The sequence below is a fragment of the Pongo pygmaeus genome, chromosome 17, assembly GCF_028885625.2.
Source record: "Pongo pygmaeus isolate AG05252 chromosome 17, NHGRI_mPonPyg2-v2.0_pri, whole genome shotgun sequence".
In the NCBI taxonomy this organism is placed as follows: Eukaryota; Metazoa; Chordata; class Mammalia; order Primates; family Hominidae; genus Pongo; species Pongo pygmaeus.
Window position 1 is genome coordinate 87,637,593 of NC_072390.2, and position 15,310 is coordinate 87,652,902.

Below are 15,310 nucleotides of genomic sequence, written 5' to 3' on the forward strand. Positions count from 1 at the left end.
ATAAGAAAACATATTTCAATACTTAAGAAAAACTATTAGAACATTCAAAATAATTATAAAAAATAAGTACATGATTCATAGCTAGACCAGCCAAACATGAAACTGTTAGATTCTGAAAGACTGATAATAAAATATTGTCATGGCATTAGTCAGTGTGTGTAGAATAGGCATAATGCCCAAGTTAACTGGGGTGAATAATCAATGCAATATTTATGAAAACATGTGTTTAGCAATAAAATTGACTTTAAGTTGCTCGTGTTAAATAATCTATATGGTAAAAGCATTTACATATTTGGCTGATATTCCTATTCCAATATTGTATTTTTTATTTGCCTACCTTTTCCTTTTTAATTTTTAAAGATAAAATGTCTTTAACGCTTGCTAGCCAAATGACTCATGGTTATTACAAAAATTTCCAAAAACACAAAAAAGTAAAAAGCTGAAAAAGGAACATTGACTGTACATCTTCCCAGATACGACTTTATACTTATCTAAAGATAAAAAGAGGGATGCATTGAAAGATCAAGAAATGGAATGTTGAACTAACTGATGAACAAGCCGGTTAGATAGGCACATTCAACAATAGAAGCAATGTATGTCATCTTAATTAAAGCATTTTGATTCAAATTAAATATTTTATAAAGCTAATTGCAAAACAATTTGTATATAATTGAAAGAGTTGCTGGATTTCATCCATTTGTTTCATCATCCTAAGAGTTATTAAATCTTAAGGGATTTTTCTAAGTTTAAGAAAAAAATCTCAAAAATATCCTTATGAAGTATTGGTCATAAAGCTTTGATTTTAAAATATTTTTGATTATTAATATATATCCAACATTCATAATTAGTATAATTAAGTTTCTATAAAATATTTTTGTGTATTAATATTACATATAATATTAACAATTAACATAAGTTATATTATATTATATTAATATATATTCTATTATATATTTATTTATATTCTAAACCTGAATATATAGAATATTAAAATTATTATACATAATATATAATATACAAATATTCTTTACAAGTATATATTAATATCATATGTTTATGTATATTAACAAATTTTATGTTAAAAATGTCAGAATTATGTAAAAAATAAAAAAGTAATTATGTATAAATATATATTTTATATTTATAATTTTATATTTATATTTAATTTTATATTTATATAATTGATATATAAATATTCATACTATTAATTTGTTAAGTTTTAATATGTGATATTTAACACATTAATAATACTGGTAAATATATAAATATATTATACATTAATATAGTTTTATAATTGATATAATTATTATATATTAATATTTTTTATTTATTTGACCCTTTTAATATTAAAAAATAGTTAGAATTTTGTAAAATATGTAGAGATAAATAAAGAGAGAGAGAGAGAGCTATGAAAGATAGCAAAATTGTCCCACTAATTTTCCTTCTCTATTCCTTGAATATAATGTTTATGATTTTGCCTTTTCATGGTTTACAGCCTTTACATTGTGCTGTGTGGCCATGATTTCTACAATTACTTAGTCTTATTTATATCTAAAAATAAATTCAATATTTATTTGCAGTTTTTTCATAGATTCCGTACTTCTAAATTATTTTTAATATTTACCACTTTATTAATTCTATTGACATTGTCTAGTTAATATTTTTGTTTATTTTTATTTGTTTCCCCGAGACTTGCTAATTGTTTTTGATTCGCTGAGTTATTGCATGTGTAAAAATGAATTTTTCAGCTTAGAATTAAAATCCTCAGATACCACTTCCTAATCCTTAGACATTTTCCCGTTATTATGCGTTTCTTCTGAAACTGTCTGTTGTTTTAGAATGTATCAACCATTCATTCATTCAATAAGTATTTTATTGATTGCCTACTATAGGATCTCAAGTTCCTTTTTCTAGGAACAAGAGGAAAGCAATAAACCAAATACACAAAATCGTTTCACTTAGCGGTCACATTCTAGGGAAGGAAAACAAAAACAGATGAGTAAAAAGAATATCAATTTAGGTCATACACGATTAGCTCTTGGCTCCTGTCCTCTGCCTCACCACAATTCTCAAGTTGGACTTGGCAAATGTTTCTACCTTGAGTTGAAGGGTGAAGAGAGAGAGTACAAAGGTGTCCTGGGAAATCATAAGCAGCTCCTTCTCAGAAAGGGAAGGGGCAGAGTTCCCAGGTCCTCTTTGTTCTCCCAGCCCAACTCTCCAATCAAGCAAATGGTGGTCATTTGAACACAAGATTCTTGAGATGACTGCTACTCTCCTGCAAGTCAGCACCCATAATCTTTCCTATCCATATCTAAGCTACAGCCTACATATACCATCAGGTGGCAACAAACTCTAACTGAAACGACGGCAGATCTGAAAACCCTACGAGACCCTACAAGATAGATAATAACAAATGTTGGTGAAGATTTTGAGAAGTTGAATCCTCCACACATTGTTGGTTGCAATATAAAATGGTACAGTCACTTTGGAAGACAGTTGAAAAGTTGTTGAAAACAATGAACATAGAGTCACCATATGACCCAGAAATTTCACTTCTAAGTACATACCCAAGGAAAAAAGAAAAGAAAAAGAAAACATGTGCTCCACAAAAGCTTTTATACAAATGTTCATGGTGCCATTTTTCCTAATAGCCAACAAGTGGGAAACAACTCAAAGTCCATCAACTGATGAGCAGATAAACGAAAGGACTGAGACACACTATAATGTACATGAACCATAGAAACACTGTGCTAAGTGAAAGAAGCCAGTCATAGAAGGCCATACATTGTATAATCCTGTTTATTTGAATATTTCCTTTGTTTTCTTGTTTTCATTAAAATGTGTGCTTTCCTTGAAGATACAGTTTCTCCATCTAATATTTTGTAGAAGCTGTTTAATTTCACTTTTCTGAAATAGCTTTTCTACCACTGGGTCTGGAAGTAGCAAAGACATTCTTTGTGTTCTTCATTGTCAGTTCTAGGCTGTTCTTCCTCCATCGTCCCTAAATAACACCAAGAGTGAATCTCCTGTTATCAGATTACATCATCTATCTTCCATCTTTGGTTCAAATATCTTATTTATAACTTCTCTGCCTCTTCAAACTTAGTTTAATTGATGAATATATTAACTAGCATAAAATTATCATGTAAAATTCTAAATTAATCACTTAGTTTCCAGGAATTGGTGTGTGTGTGTGTCTGTTGTGTGTGTGGTGTGTGTGTGTGTGTGTGTGTGTGTGTGTTTTGTTTGTTCCTTTGGTGGGGGATGGTGTCTCCCTGCATCCTAAATGCATGCACACAAATGACTGAAATAGTTAAAGAAAAAGCCTTGTGATGACCTTAGTACTAGACTACCATGGGTAACACAAGAATTTTACACAATTGATACTTCCAGAGTGTTCCTAAGGTTCTGTAGCAGACATCTGTTCAGCATCATGTAATTGAAAGTAAGGATGTCAGATGCTCATTTATCCTACAGGACATCTTCTGCTCACCCAGACAAGAGCTATGTAAGCCACTGTCATTCTTTCTTAACTCAGAAGGAAGGTATGATCGGCAGTCTAAAACCTGTTTGCTTATTGTTTGTTTAGTTCCCACTAAATGTCAGGTGCTTTTCTAAGATTAGAGAATATTAGATCATTTCATCATCACAATATGATATCCATTTAAATGTTGAGGTAATTGAGATGCTGATTAATAAAGTTACTAAAGTCAAACTGCTAGCTTCTAGGAGAGCAGGGACTTCAACACTGCAAGCTAATTCCAGACGTCTCCTTTGTAAATACAATGCGTCCTGCCTCCCAGACATGGTGAGGATGAGTCCACGTACTTTTAGCTCTACCAAAGAAACGATTCTTCTCGAAGTACCTCAGAGACCACAGAGATCATGAAATGCAGTGATGAAAAAAATTCTGAGACTCTAAGAGCCCTAATTTCATTTCTTATAAATCACTTGTATTTCATAGTTGAGTTTTTCAGGACTCTTGATTCCTACGTTTGTATTTCTGGGATCAGCTAATATGTGGTAGATTTATAGAAGCTGGAGACCAGGGCTATGTATAGTTCCTGATACACTGAAGTGCTTTTGGTGGCTTTGTGACATCATTTTACTCATGGATTTATGATGAAGAAGATCACAGTGGGCAGGCACCCAATTGCCAGTGGTGTTACAGGTGGGCAGTAATGATGCCCCACTCCTGTCTTGGGCAAACTTCTTAATGTTTCTCCATCATGAATGAAAGTCTGAATGTTACTGGCACTGACAGACACATTCTGGGATAAGTTTCTGTCTCCCAAGTCATACCAATGTCCACTCCCTCTTTGCATATCATTAACCAAACATGAAAACTCAGCCCTGTACAAACCACTGAAGTACTTGTGAGGGATGCTGCAATGGGCTGGCTGCTGACCACATACCAGCCATCGCAAGTGCCTAATGGATGGTATCAAGACCAGAATTCATTAGGCCATTTCAGTCCAAGACTTACAATGTTGGTTGTGTTGGGTTCCAAGAAGTTCCTTGAACTCAGGTCTGTCCACTGACACACCATTGGCTGGCAATCAAACAAAGCTTGTCTGAGTCACACTTGGTGGGACTATTGCCTTTCATTCCAGCCTTACCCTCCTGTCCTCCTCATGCCTACATAGAACTGGCTTCTGGACTTGTGCGTCTCCCTGTTCTAACTGTGCCTTCTTTCTTTGGACATAGATTCAGCTTCTCTATCTTCATCCTTAGAGGGCTGCATAGAGGTTTCACACTTTTGCTTTTAGTTGAAGATTCTGATAGAGATGAAAGGCAAGAGAAAAGAGGAAATGGGCCACTGTATGACCGAAAGTGGTGGGCACCAGTAATAAAGTTACTAACATGATTTAATTGGACCAAATAATTTCCTTGCTTCTGGTAAAATTCATTTTTTTCTTTGACTGTGGGTAAGAAGTGCCTGTCTGTCTGTTTATAAATGTAGTTAAAGAAAACTTCCACATTCCTGGAAAAACCCCAGCTACAAGTCAAAACTAATCGAAGGACATCAACATGAGTTTTCCTGTGACTTGGCACAGTGATGTGTATTCCCTAGAGGCCTGTTATGTTTGAGTTAATTTAATCATGCTTTATGAAAATACCATATAATTTTCATTTGTGATAATCTGGCAGCATTAAAAATATTACTGTATATTTTAAGCTAATAAATCTCTTAGGCTAATAATAAAAATCAGCCTCTTATACAATGATTGATAAAGCCGCAAATATTATTTCAATAATCATTAAAAGACAAAGAAAGTATTAAGATGATTTTCCTTTAGAAGTAATGTGCTAAATAAATATTTAGTGGTAAACAGACAATGTATATTTCTACATTCTAGAAAGGTGAATTATTTTAAATTGACTAGTAATTTGAATTCCACATATCTATAGAAAATATTCAACAAGGTATACACAAAATAATGCTCAAGAATTGATCTCAATATTCCTTAAGTTATGCAAAATCATATCAATCTTTTGGAGTAATGTCAACTTTATGCTAATTTACAAGCACTACACAGGAGCTTATTAGATTTTATAAATGGCTCTCAAAGGAAGTATATATTGCTCTAAAAGAACAAAACATATTTTCTTCTGTAATAAATGCAAAATGTACTCTTGGCTAAAAACTAAAACCTGGTAACAGAATTTAAATTAGGACTGTGTACTCTTTATACATTTTCTTTCCAAATATTATGGTTTTTAACTTATATCCTAAATAAGAAATCATGTGGATGATTTTTAAAAATATTTAATATTCCACTGTGGACTAATTACTTAGTAATAAAGACTGACAGTTTTCCTAGGAGAAAAATCTAATTAGACTGAGTTGACTGCCAAAGAGATGGCTCCACAAGTAAAGTCACTTTATTGGTAATGCTATGCAAATTGCCACAAAGAAAGTAGCAATCGAAGGGCTAATTTCATTGTTACATCAACATGTGTGAACAAAAGAGCTTTACAATTATCCTGGCTAATAAACTTAAGGGAAAGTTTGTGGCATGTATTTTGTGATTCTGATAGTTGACAGGGCTATAATGTCCAGAGTTAAATCAATCAGCTCAGTCAATTAAAAGAAAATAAAATGAAACAAAGTTAAATTGTTCTTTGAGTGAATTTTCCCCTTGTTTACTTCTTCTTTACCTTCTATGAAATCAAATGAACAAAACTTTGTATAGATTTGTCTTTACGTGTTACTACTTCATTACTTCAGCAACTGAATGTGGCTTTAAATGAAATGGATTTAATATGTATTATAAGAAAAACACCTTGCGGTATATCTTAAATCACCTGAGATCTCTTAAAAATGCTTAGAAGCATAGTACTCATAAAACTTAAGACAGAAGATAAATGTTGGTCAACCAGATATTTATTTACTTATTTATTTGCTACATTTACAACACATTAACAATTTTCTGGCCAGGCATGGTGACTCACACCCATAATCCCAGCACTATGGCAGGCTGAGGCAAGAGGATCGCTTGAGGCCAGGAGTTTGAGTCCAGCCTGGCCAACATGGCAAGAGCCCATCTCTACCAAGAAACAAAAAACAAAACAATAGCAACAACAAAAACAGTTTTCTATGTTTCTAATTAATTTATAGGAATCTTTGTATAGCCTAAACTTTATATTAACTTAAGGCTTACTATGTGACAAAGCATATTTAATCGTTAGGAATTATCATAAAAAATGGAGCAAAGCTCCCTGACCAATAACAGCCACTACTACTTCTGTGATAGTCATTCTAATTCTTGATCTTGAGTCAAATCAAGGAAAGGAGCTCACATAGGCTCACTTTGTTAGATCTTCAGTGTTACAAGTTAGCTTAAGGAGCCCTCTGAGGACATGGACAAGCCTGTGTAAATAGAATGGGTCTAATGTGAACTCTGAAAATCTGAGATAATTCAGCCTCTCTTCTGAGTGAGGTTTGCTAAACACTGAGTACCAGAAATGGCAGAACCAAAGGTTAGGCACTTCAGAGCTCTGGAAACCACAAATAACCCAAGCCTACCTCTGTTGGTATTATAGGCTTCGAGATGAAACCAGAGTAAAATTCAATTTTATATAACTAAAAGAGGTTAGAAAACTGTACTTTCTCAATTCAACCATTATCTTTGATTCACTGCACAACTACTAGGTTCCAGGCAGAAATCATGTAATGGGATACTGGAAATATTCATTCTGTAACCCGTATAGGTAACTTTAGGCCCTCTCATTTGGTCCCACAAATCTGAAACATTGACATTTATTTAATGCTTGGTATAAAAAGTCATAGGGCTGAGAAATGGCAGTATTTTAAGCATATCTGGACTTACAGAATCAAGAAAAAGCCTTTACACCAGAAATGGCAAGACAAGAGTTAGGCACTGTAAGGCTATGGCAACCATTACTATGATGAGCTCCTCTCAAAAACAGTGAGAAATTAGCAGGATGCCTAACCTTCTTTAATGAAAGGTTTAATTACTATATCTTCATGCATCTAATGTTTTCCTGCAAAAAAAAAGTATAACAATGTGCTATTTTTGTAAAAAAAATTGTCTTGCCGCACCTGCTACAAATCTGAAGGAGAGGTGTCTTAAACAAAACAAACATAAAACTGGTCTATCAAAAGAGGTGAGATTAAAAATAATGGTCTCTCTAGATCACATTTTATTAAAATTTAAGAGAAGATTCTTAGTACTTTGTTTACATTCCTCACCACATCAGATTCATAACCAAGTACTATCTTCCTTACATTTGAAATGTGCTTGAAACCCTCCTCCTCTCTCCACTTCCCATGCTGCCGCCTCGGTAGAACCCTCCTCAATTCCCACTGAACTCTCAATAGCCTGTTGACTTGGCTTTTTCCACTTTGGGTCCCTCACTTTCATAGGTGGGAATTGAACAATGAGAACACTTGGACACAGGAAGGGGAACATCACACACTGGGGCTTGTTATGGGGTGGGTGGAGGGGGGATGGATAGCATTAGGATATATACCTAATGTAAATGGCAAGTTAATGGGTGCAGCACACCAACATGGCACATGTATACATATGTGACAAACCTGCAAGTTGTGCACATGTACCCTAGAACTTAAAATACAATAAATATACATATATTAAAAAAAGAGAGGGACTCGTTTCATCTAAAGTAACACCAAATTACTCTTCTACTTAAAACCTTTCATAAAAGATCACAGCACCTAGAATAAAAATCTAAAAGTTATCCCTTAGGACGCTCAAAGCCCTTTGCTGAGGAGCAGCCCCTTGCCTGCATCCTCCAGCTTATCTCCTATAACTTTCCAAGAATGAACTAGCATCCAGCCACACTCCAGCTTCCTTTCTGCTCCTCGAATATCCTCTGCTAGTTCTTGACTCATAGTCTTCTCCGTAGTTCCTTGTGCCCAAGTGCTTCCTGGTTCTCTTTCGGTGAACTTGCATCTTCTCATCTTTCAGACCAGGATGAAACACCCACTCCTTGCAGGAGGATTTCTTCTAGAATTGTCCCGTCTCCTCAGTGGAGACGGGACAATTCCCACTCATAAAATCCTGTTTATTCTTTCTACATAAGGTTTCATGCCCTTAAATTATGTGGGTAGGAAGTAATACCTCAAGACTATTCTCCACTGTTTTTGTATGGTCTTATTTTTAATTTAATGTATTTGTAATTTTCTTCTATATTTTTGGTATGTGTCTATTAGTAGTCAATATCTAACTTAATTTCCTCCTCCAAATAAGCAATTGTTCTTATATCATGTAGCAATGATACATCAATTTTCATTTAACATAAAATTTAAATTTAGTAAGTATTTGATTCAGATATATTCTTGTTTCTATTTCTGCACTTTTCACTCTATTTCACTGATTATTTTTCTTTGTGTTATCACTGGTACACTGCTGTTGAACAAAAAGTAATTTACAATAATTTCACTTTCTGATGGGATGATAAACTTCTATTCACTCTTTTTTTCTTCTTGTTTTTTTTCTTTTTTTCAATAGGAAATACTTTTTAATTACCACTTACTTTTCCAGATGATTTTAAATACATATTATCCATTCTTCTTCCTTACAGCACATTAATATACTGCTTATCATTTACATATGTAAACACACATATATATACCACATACATATATAGCAGGAAAATTTGGATGGATTTAACAATATTGAGTTATCTCTTCCAGAGGCATGTTGTGTTTTATTTGTTATATTTACTACTAGACATATTACAATATTTTGAATTATGAATATGTCTGGAGTTTCATAAACTTTAATAATAATTGTTTATATGCAATAATAATAATTATAAATTATTATTATAAAATAATATTGTATAAAATTTATTATCATAAAATAATAAAAATAATTGTTATTTATATGCAACATAATTATTCTTACTCACATCATCTCATTTCACAGAAATTTGTTGTTTACCCATTAGTTCTAAGTTTTAAATTGATTCTTTTTTTGTATCCAGCCATATTGACTGTAAATAATTATGTTTTGTATTATTCAGGTATGACTTTTTTTATTAAGTGGACTATATTTATTCTTCCCCTGAAACAGGGTCTCCCTCTGTTGCCCAGGGTGGAACACAGTGGGGCAATCAAAGCTCTCTGCACCCTGGAACTTCTGGGCTCAAGCAATTCTCCCACCTCAGCCTTCTGAGTAACTAGGACTACGGCCACCATGTCCAGCTAATTAGAACTTTTTTTTGTAGAGACAGGGTGTCATTATGTTGTCGCAGGCTAGTCTCAAACTCCTGGACTAAAGAAATTCTCCCACCTTAGCCTCCCAAAGTGCTCAGACTACAGTGGGTTCACAGTGGTTCACAGTGGGTGTGAACCACTGTGCCCAGCCGCGGACTAGATTTTTAAAACATTAAAGAGTCACAGTGTTGTTCCTTACCTTGTGGATGTACTTGAATATTTTTCTGTTGAATATAATTTTTATAATTAGCTGGTTTCTTATAAATACATGCTTAGGAAGTGCTCTTTTATTCATAATTTCCTTAAATTAAAAAAATTAATAATGGCTAATATTGCTAATCAAAACTTGTAACATATAATGATGGATTAACCAGTTTTCTTTTCACATTGTTAATATAGTAAATTTTGGTTAATTACCTAAAATAGAACCAATCTTGTCTTCCTGGAACGAACTCTACTTTTTCTTTTGATATTATTCTTTAAAGTTCTAGATTTTATTTACAAATGTTGTTTAAAAGTTAGTGTATATATATACATATATATACATATATATGTGTATATATATTTTTATATGAATATATATATTGTTTATGTATATATATTTTTACATATATATTGTTTATGTATATATGTATAGTTGTTTAAAAGTTAGTGTATATATATTATATGTATATATATTATACATATACATATATATGTGTATATATATTATACATACACATATATATGTGTATGTATTATATACACATATATATGTATATGTATAATATATATACACATATGTATATGTATAATATATATATACACATATATATGTATATGTATAATATATATACACATATATGTATATGTATAATATATATATACACATATATATGTATATGTATAATATATATATACACTAAACTAGCTAATTTTTGTATTTATAGTAGAGATGGGGTTTCACCATGTTGACCAGGCTGGTCTCAAACTCGTGACCTCAGGTGATCCACCTGTCTCAGTCTCCCAAGGTGCTGGGATTACAGGCATGAGCCACCATGCCTGGCCCAAAATTTTTATATTTACATTTAAAAACAAATATGCTATGTTTATGTATTTATCATATTTGGAAGCTAGGCTTATGGTTGTTTCTTAAAATGAAGTGAGATGCTTCCCAAAGCATAGTAGTATAACATAGTAATAATCTGTTACTTGAAGGTTGGTTTGTACTTGCCAATGAAGCCATATGTACCCCACACTTCCTTAATGTATATCCCCAAAAAGTCTGAATTTTTTCTATGGTTATTGATGCATTTAAAATGTCTGACTTCATTGACTCCATTTTAATAATTTGTGGAGAAAACATGTATTTGTTCTGGACTTACAGGTTCATGACCAGCTAGTCATAAAAATACTCTCAGAAGGATACTGATCTCTTCCATCAGTATGGTTAAATCTCTTTCTTGCTATTTGTAGTTCTTGTTGTCATGAGCATTTCTACTTTATTTTCAAAGCACCAGCATTTAGCTTTAAACATCAGTTCTATTTTTAACTCTAATTTATTAATTTTAACTGCAATTTTTATCAACGCCTTCCTCTTTTAGCTTACTTAAATTTTTATTTTTCTAGCTCTTAAATTAAACTGCTTATGTACTTTAAATACTGCCGGGTAACAAAATCATTTTCTAAATAATAAAATGATTAAAAGCATTCTTCATAAGCATTATAGACAGTGTTCTCGTTTCTGTCATTTCTAAATTTTTTATAAGATTCTCTTTATTTTAAATTTTAAAATGCCTAACAATTTTAGTTGTGGCTGTTATTGTTAATATCTAATTTTATTTCATTGTGGTTACAGAATGTGGCTTTAAAGATCTCTATTTTTTGGAAGTTTCATTGTGGCTAAGTACATTTTGTACATAAATTAAATTTATGCACATACCATTTGACCTGGTAATTCAACTTACAGGAATGTAATTTTTTTCTGAGAAAATAATAGATTTGTATACAAGTAAATTTATTATACATTAATTATACAAGAAAAATTGGTAGCAACCAAATTGTCATACTATCCATGATTTTTGGACAGCTATGAAGAGACATGCTTTTAAATAAAAGTCAAGCATCTAAGAATTCCCAAGGATCTATCTGAGAAATAGTCATTGAAAAGTATATGAAACAACATATTCTGTAGATAAATAAAATTATTTACGTAGGCACAAAAATGACTGATTTAAACATATCTCAAGGCTAACTATAATTGTTTTGCATAAGGTTTTGTATGTTTTATGTCTCACCTTACTATTTGGTTATGAGAAAACACTTTGGGCCAATAAATATCTAATGAACTCTATAGTGTTGTCCTCATGCACCAAGCCACAAAATCCAAACACCAAGTTCACTAATTCAATCAATAAAGGTGTCATTAGCAGGGTTTCCTCAACTCCGGCCTTGGATATCAACATTCAACCTCCAAAGGCTCAAGACTTGGAATTCCTAGTCAACACTATTAGAAATCAAACCTAATTAGGAAAAGCTACTCAAAATTATTGTAGATGTCACTCAGTATTGCCATTTTAAGTTTCATATTTGATGCCTTTTCATCCAAAAACAAAAACAAAATTCACAAAAAGTGGATGGGCAAAGAGAAGGCTTTGCAGCGAGACCCTGCCCAGTGTGGCATTCTCAAAGGTATTTTAGCTCACAGCTATGAGCTGTGGTTTTTAATGTACCTTTGTTGGGAAATGATCAGGCACAAAAAGCAAATACCAGAATTTTATTAAAGGATTATTATTGGGTTTTGAGGCATACAAACAAAACAGGAGTTCGTATATAATCTCCACATTTCCCAGAATATTATGCCCCTGTCCTTGAGGATGAAAGTGAGGACATTTTAGGAAGCTTAGATATTGAAAAGAAAAGTCTTAAAAGATATTATACTAAAGTTAAAGTGAATAGAAGTAGATAAATATTCTGCAAACATATTTGATATGTCTCAAGAATCCTAGAGACTATTTCTCTAAGTTTGAAATAGGTTAATAACTCATTTTTCTGTATTTTCCTATGATATTAGCTAACTTTGTGGATATTTGTCTCTATGCATATAAATGTGTAGTAGCTATCTAGCTATCTATCAACCTATTAAATGGAATCTTATAACACTGAATTTTATAGGTCAAAAATTGTCTGATATCAGCAATTTTATATGATTAATATAACAAATATAAGAGAAGTTGTGTCTTATACAAGACTGATCTTTTGCAGACCAGTCTCTGAGAAAAGGAGTTGCCCTCCTTTAAATACCCCTAGAAATTGACTAAAATCTAGTACCTAAAGCACAGAGTCATGCTCAATAGCCACACTGGATCCCAGCTCACAACCATATCTTACCTGCACAGATGAACACTGAGCTGACAAAAGGGGACTATTGTAACCCAGTCTCTGATTGTATCAAGGAAGAGCCTGCTACATCCATTGCACTCAAACTCTAATCTAGCACACTAGGGCTGGATTAAATTCTTGCCATGTTATATTGCAATTGTATCCTAGTGCCTGATGCCACTAGGAGAGGAGGGACCAACACTTCTCTACTCATGCAGTTTAAACTCTCCACAGCCCAGGATTTGGGATGCATTTATTAGAATCCAATGTCCTGACAGCTTTCTGTGTCATCCTAGAATGAATGGGTCTCTGGGGGTCAGTGTGTACATTCTTGCTACAGATCTTACTCTATTAGCTCTATACTGCCTCAGCAGGTCTGGAATGTGCTGCTGTCTGTCCTGTTTGTACATTTATGCTTGAACTTGGCACTGACTTGACTTAATGCCCAAGAAGTACAAGGAACCATACCAAGAGTGATGTTGGGACTTGGGAGATGTTAGTGGTAAAACCAAATTCTGTGTACTTTCTGTATCCAAGATACCTATAGTCTATTTTGGGAAGAAAAACATAAATATTAAAATTAAAAATGGTAAATCTATAAGCAATGTCAGAGAGAATAATATAATCATAATATGAAAGCTACAGAAAAGTGCATGCATAAGAAATGATGAAAAGAAATCATCGGCCTAAAAGAGTCAAGAATGGCTTTAACAAAAATAAATTTGGTCTAGCTAGGGGATTGTAGATAGAGAAAATAGTGTTAAAAGAGGCATGGAAATGATAAAGAAGAAGAATATATTCAAAATATAGTGATTCAAAATTTTTATTTGGAGTGCATGGCTCACAACAAAATACAGTGGGAGATCAGGATTAAGAACATCAGGGCGAAACCACATTAACTTCAACCAACCCATTGGTTCTCTGTTGAAATCCATTCCTTGAAGTCTTAGAGAAAGACAACACTGATGAGCAGGGGCCTGTAGGGCACTGAGGACTCTGCCCATATTACATAGCATGCCTGGAAACTGTCTATTTGATCCCTGATATGGTTTGGCTCTGTGTCCCCACCAAAATCTCATCTTGTAGTTCTCGTAATTCCCACGAGTTGTGGGAGGGACCCATTGGGAGATAACTGAATCATGGGGGTGGGTCTTTCCCATGCTGTTCTCGTGATAGTAAATGAGTCTCACCAGATCTGATGATTTTAAAAACTGGAGTTTCTCTGCACAAGCTTTCTTTTTTGCCCACTGCCATCCACCTAAGATGTGACTTGCTCCTCCTTGCCTTCCACCATGAATGTGAGGCCTCCCCAGGCATGTGGAACTGTAAGTCCAGTTAAACCTCTTTCTTTTGTAAATTGCCCACTGTTGGGTATGTCTTTATCAGCAGCGTGGAAACAAACTAAAACAGTAAGTTGGTACCAGTTGAGTGGGGTGTTGCTGAAAAGAGATGTGAAAATGTGGAAGCTACTTTGGAACTGAGTAACAGGCAGGGGTTACAACAGTTTGGAGGGCTCAGAAGAAGACAGGGAAATGTGGGAAAGTTTGGAACTTCCTAGAGACTTGTTGAATGGCTTTGCTGAAAATTCTAATAGGAATATGGACAATGAGGTCCAGGTTGAGGTGATCTCAAATGGAGATGAAGAACTTGTTGAGAACTGGAGTAAAGGTGACTCTTGTTATGTTTTAGCAAAGAAACGTGACATTTTGCCCCTGTCATAGAGATTTGTGGAACTTTGAACTTGAGGAAAATGCTTTAGGGTATCTGGTGGAAGAATTCCTAAGCAGCAAAGCATTTAAGAGGTGACTTGTGTGCTGTTAAAGGCATTGAGTTTTAAAAGGAAAACAGAGGATAAATGTTTGGAAAATGGGTAGCCTGACAATATAATAGAAAAGAAAATCCCATTTTCTGAGGATAAATTCTAGCCAGCTGCAGAAATTTACATGATTAATAAGGAGGAGAATGTTAATCCCCAAGACAATGGGGAAAATGTCTCCAGGGCATGTCAGAGGTCTTCGTGGCAGCCCCTCCCATCACAAGCCCAAAGGGCTAAAAGGAAAAAAGTGGCTTCTTGGGCCCAGCCCAGGGTCCCAGTTATATGTGCAGCCTAGGAACTTCATGTCCTGCGTCCCAGCTGCTCCAACCGTGGCTGAAAGGGGCCAACATAGAGCTTGGGCATGGCTTCAGAGAGTCCAAGCCTCAAGCCTTGGCAGCTTCCACCTGTTGAGCCTGCCAGTGCAC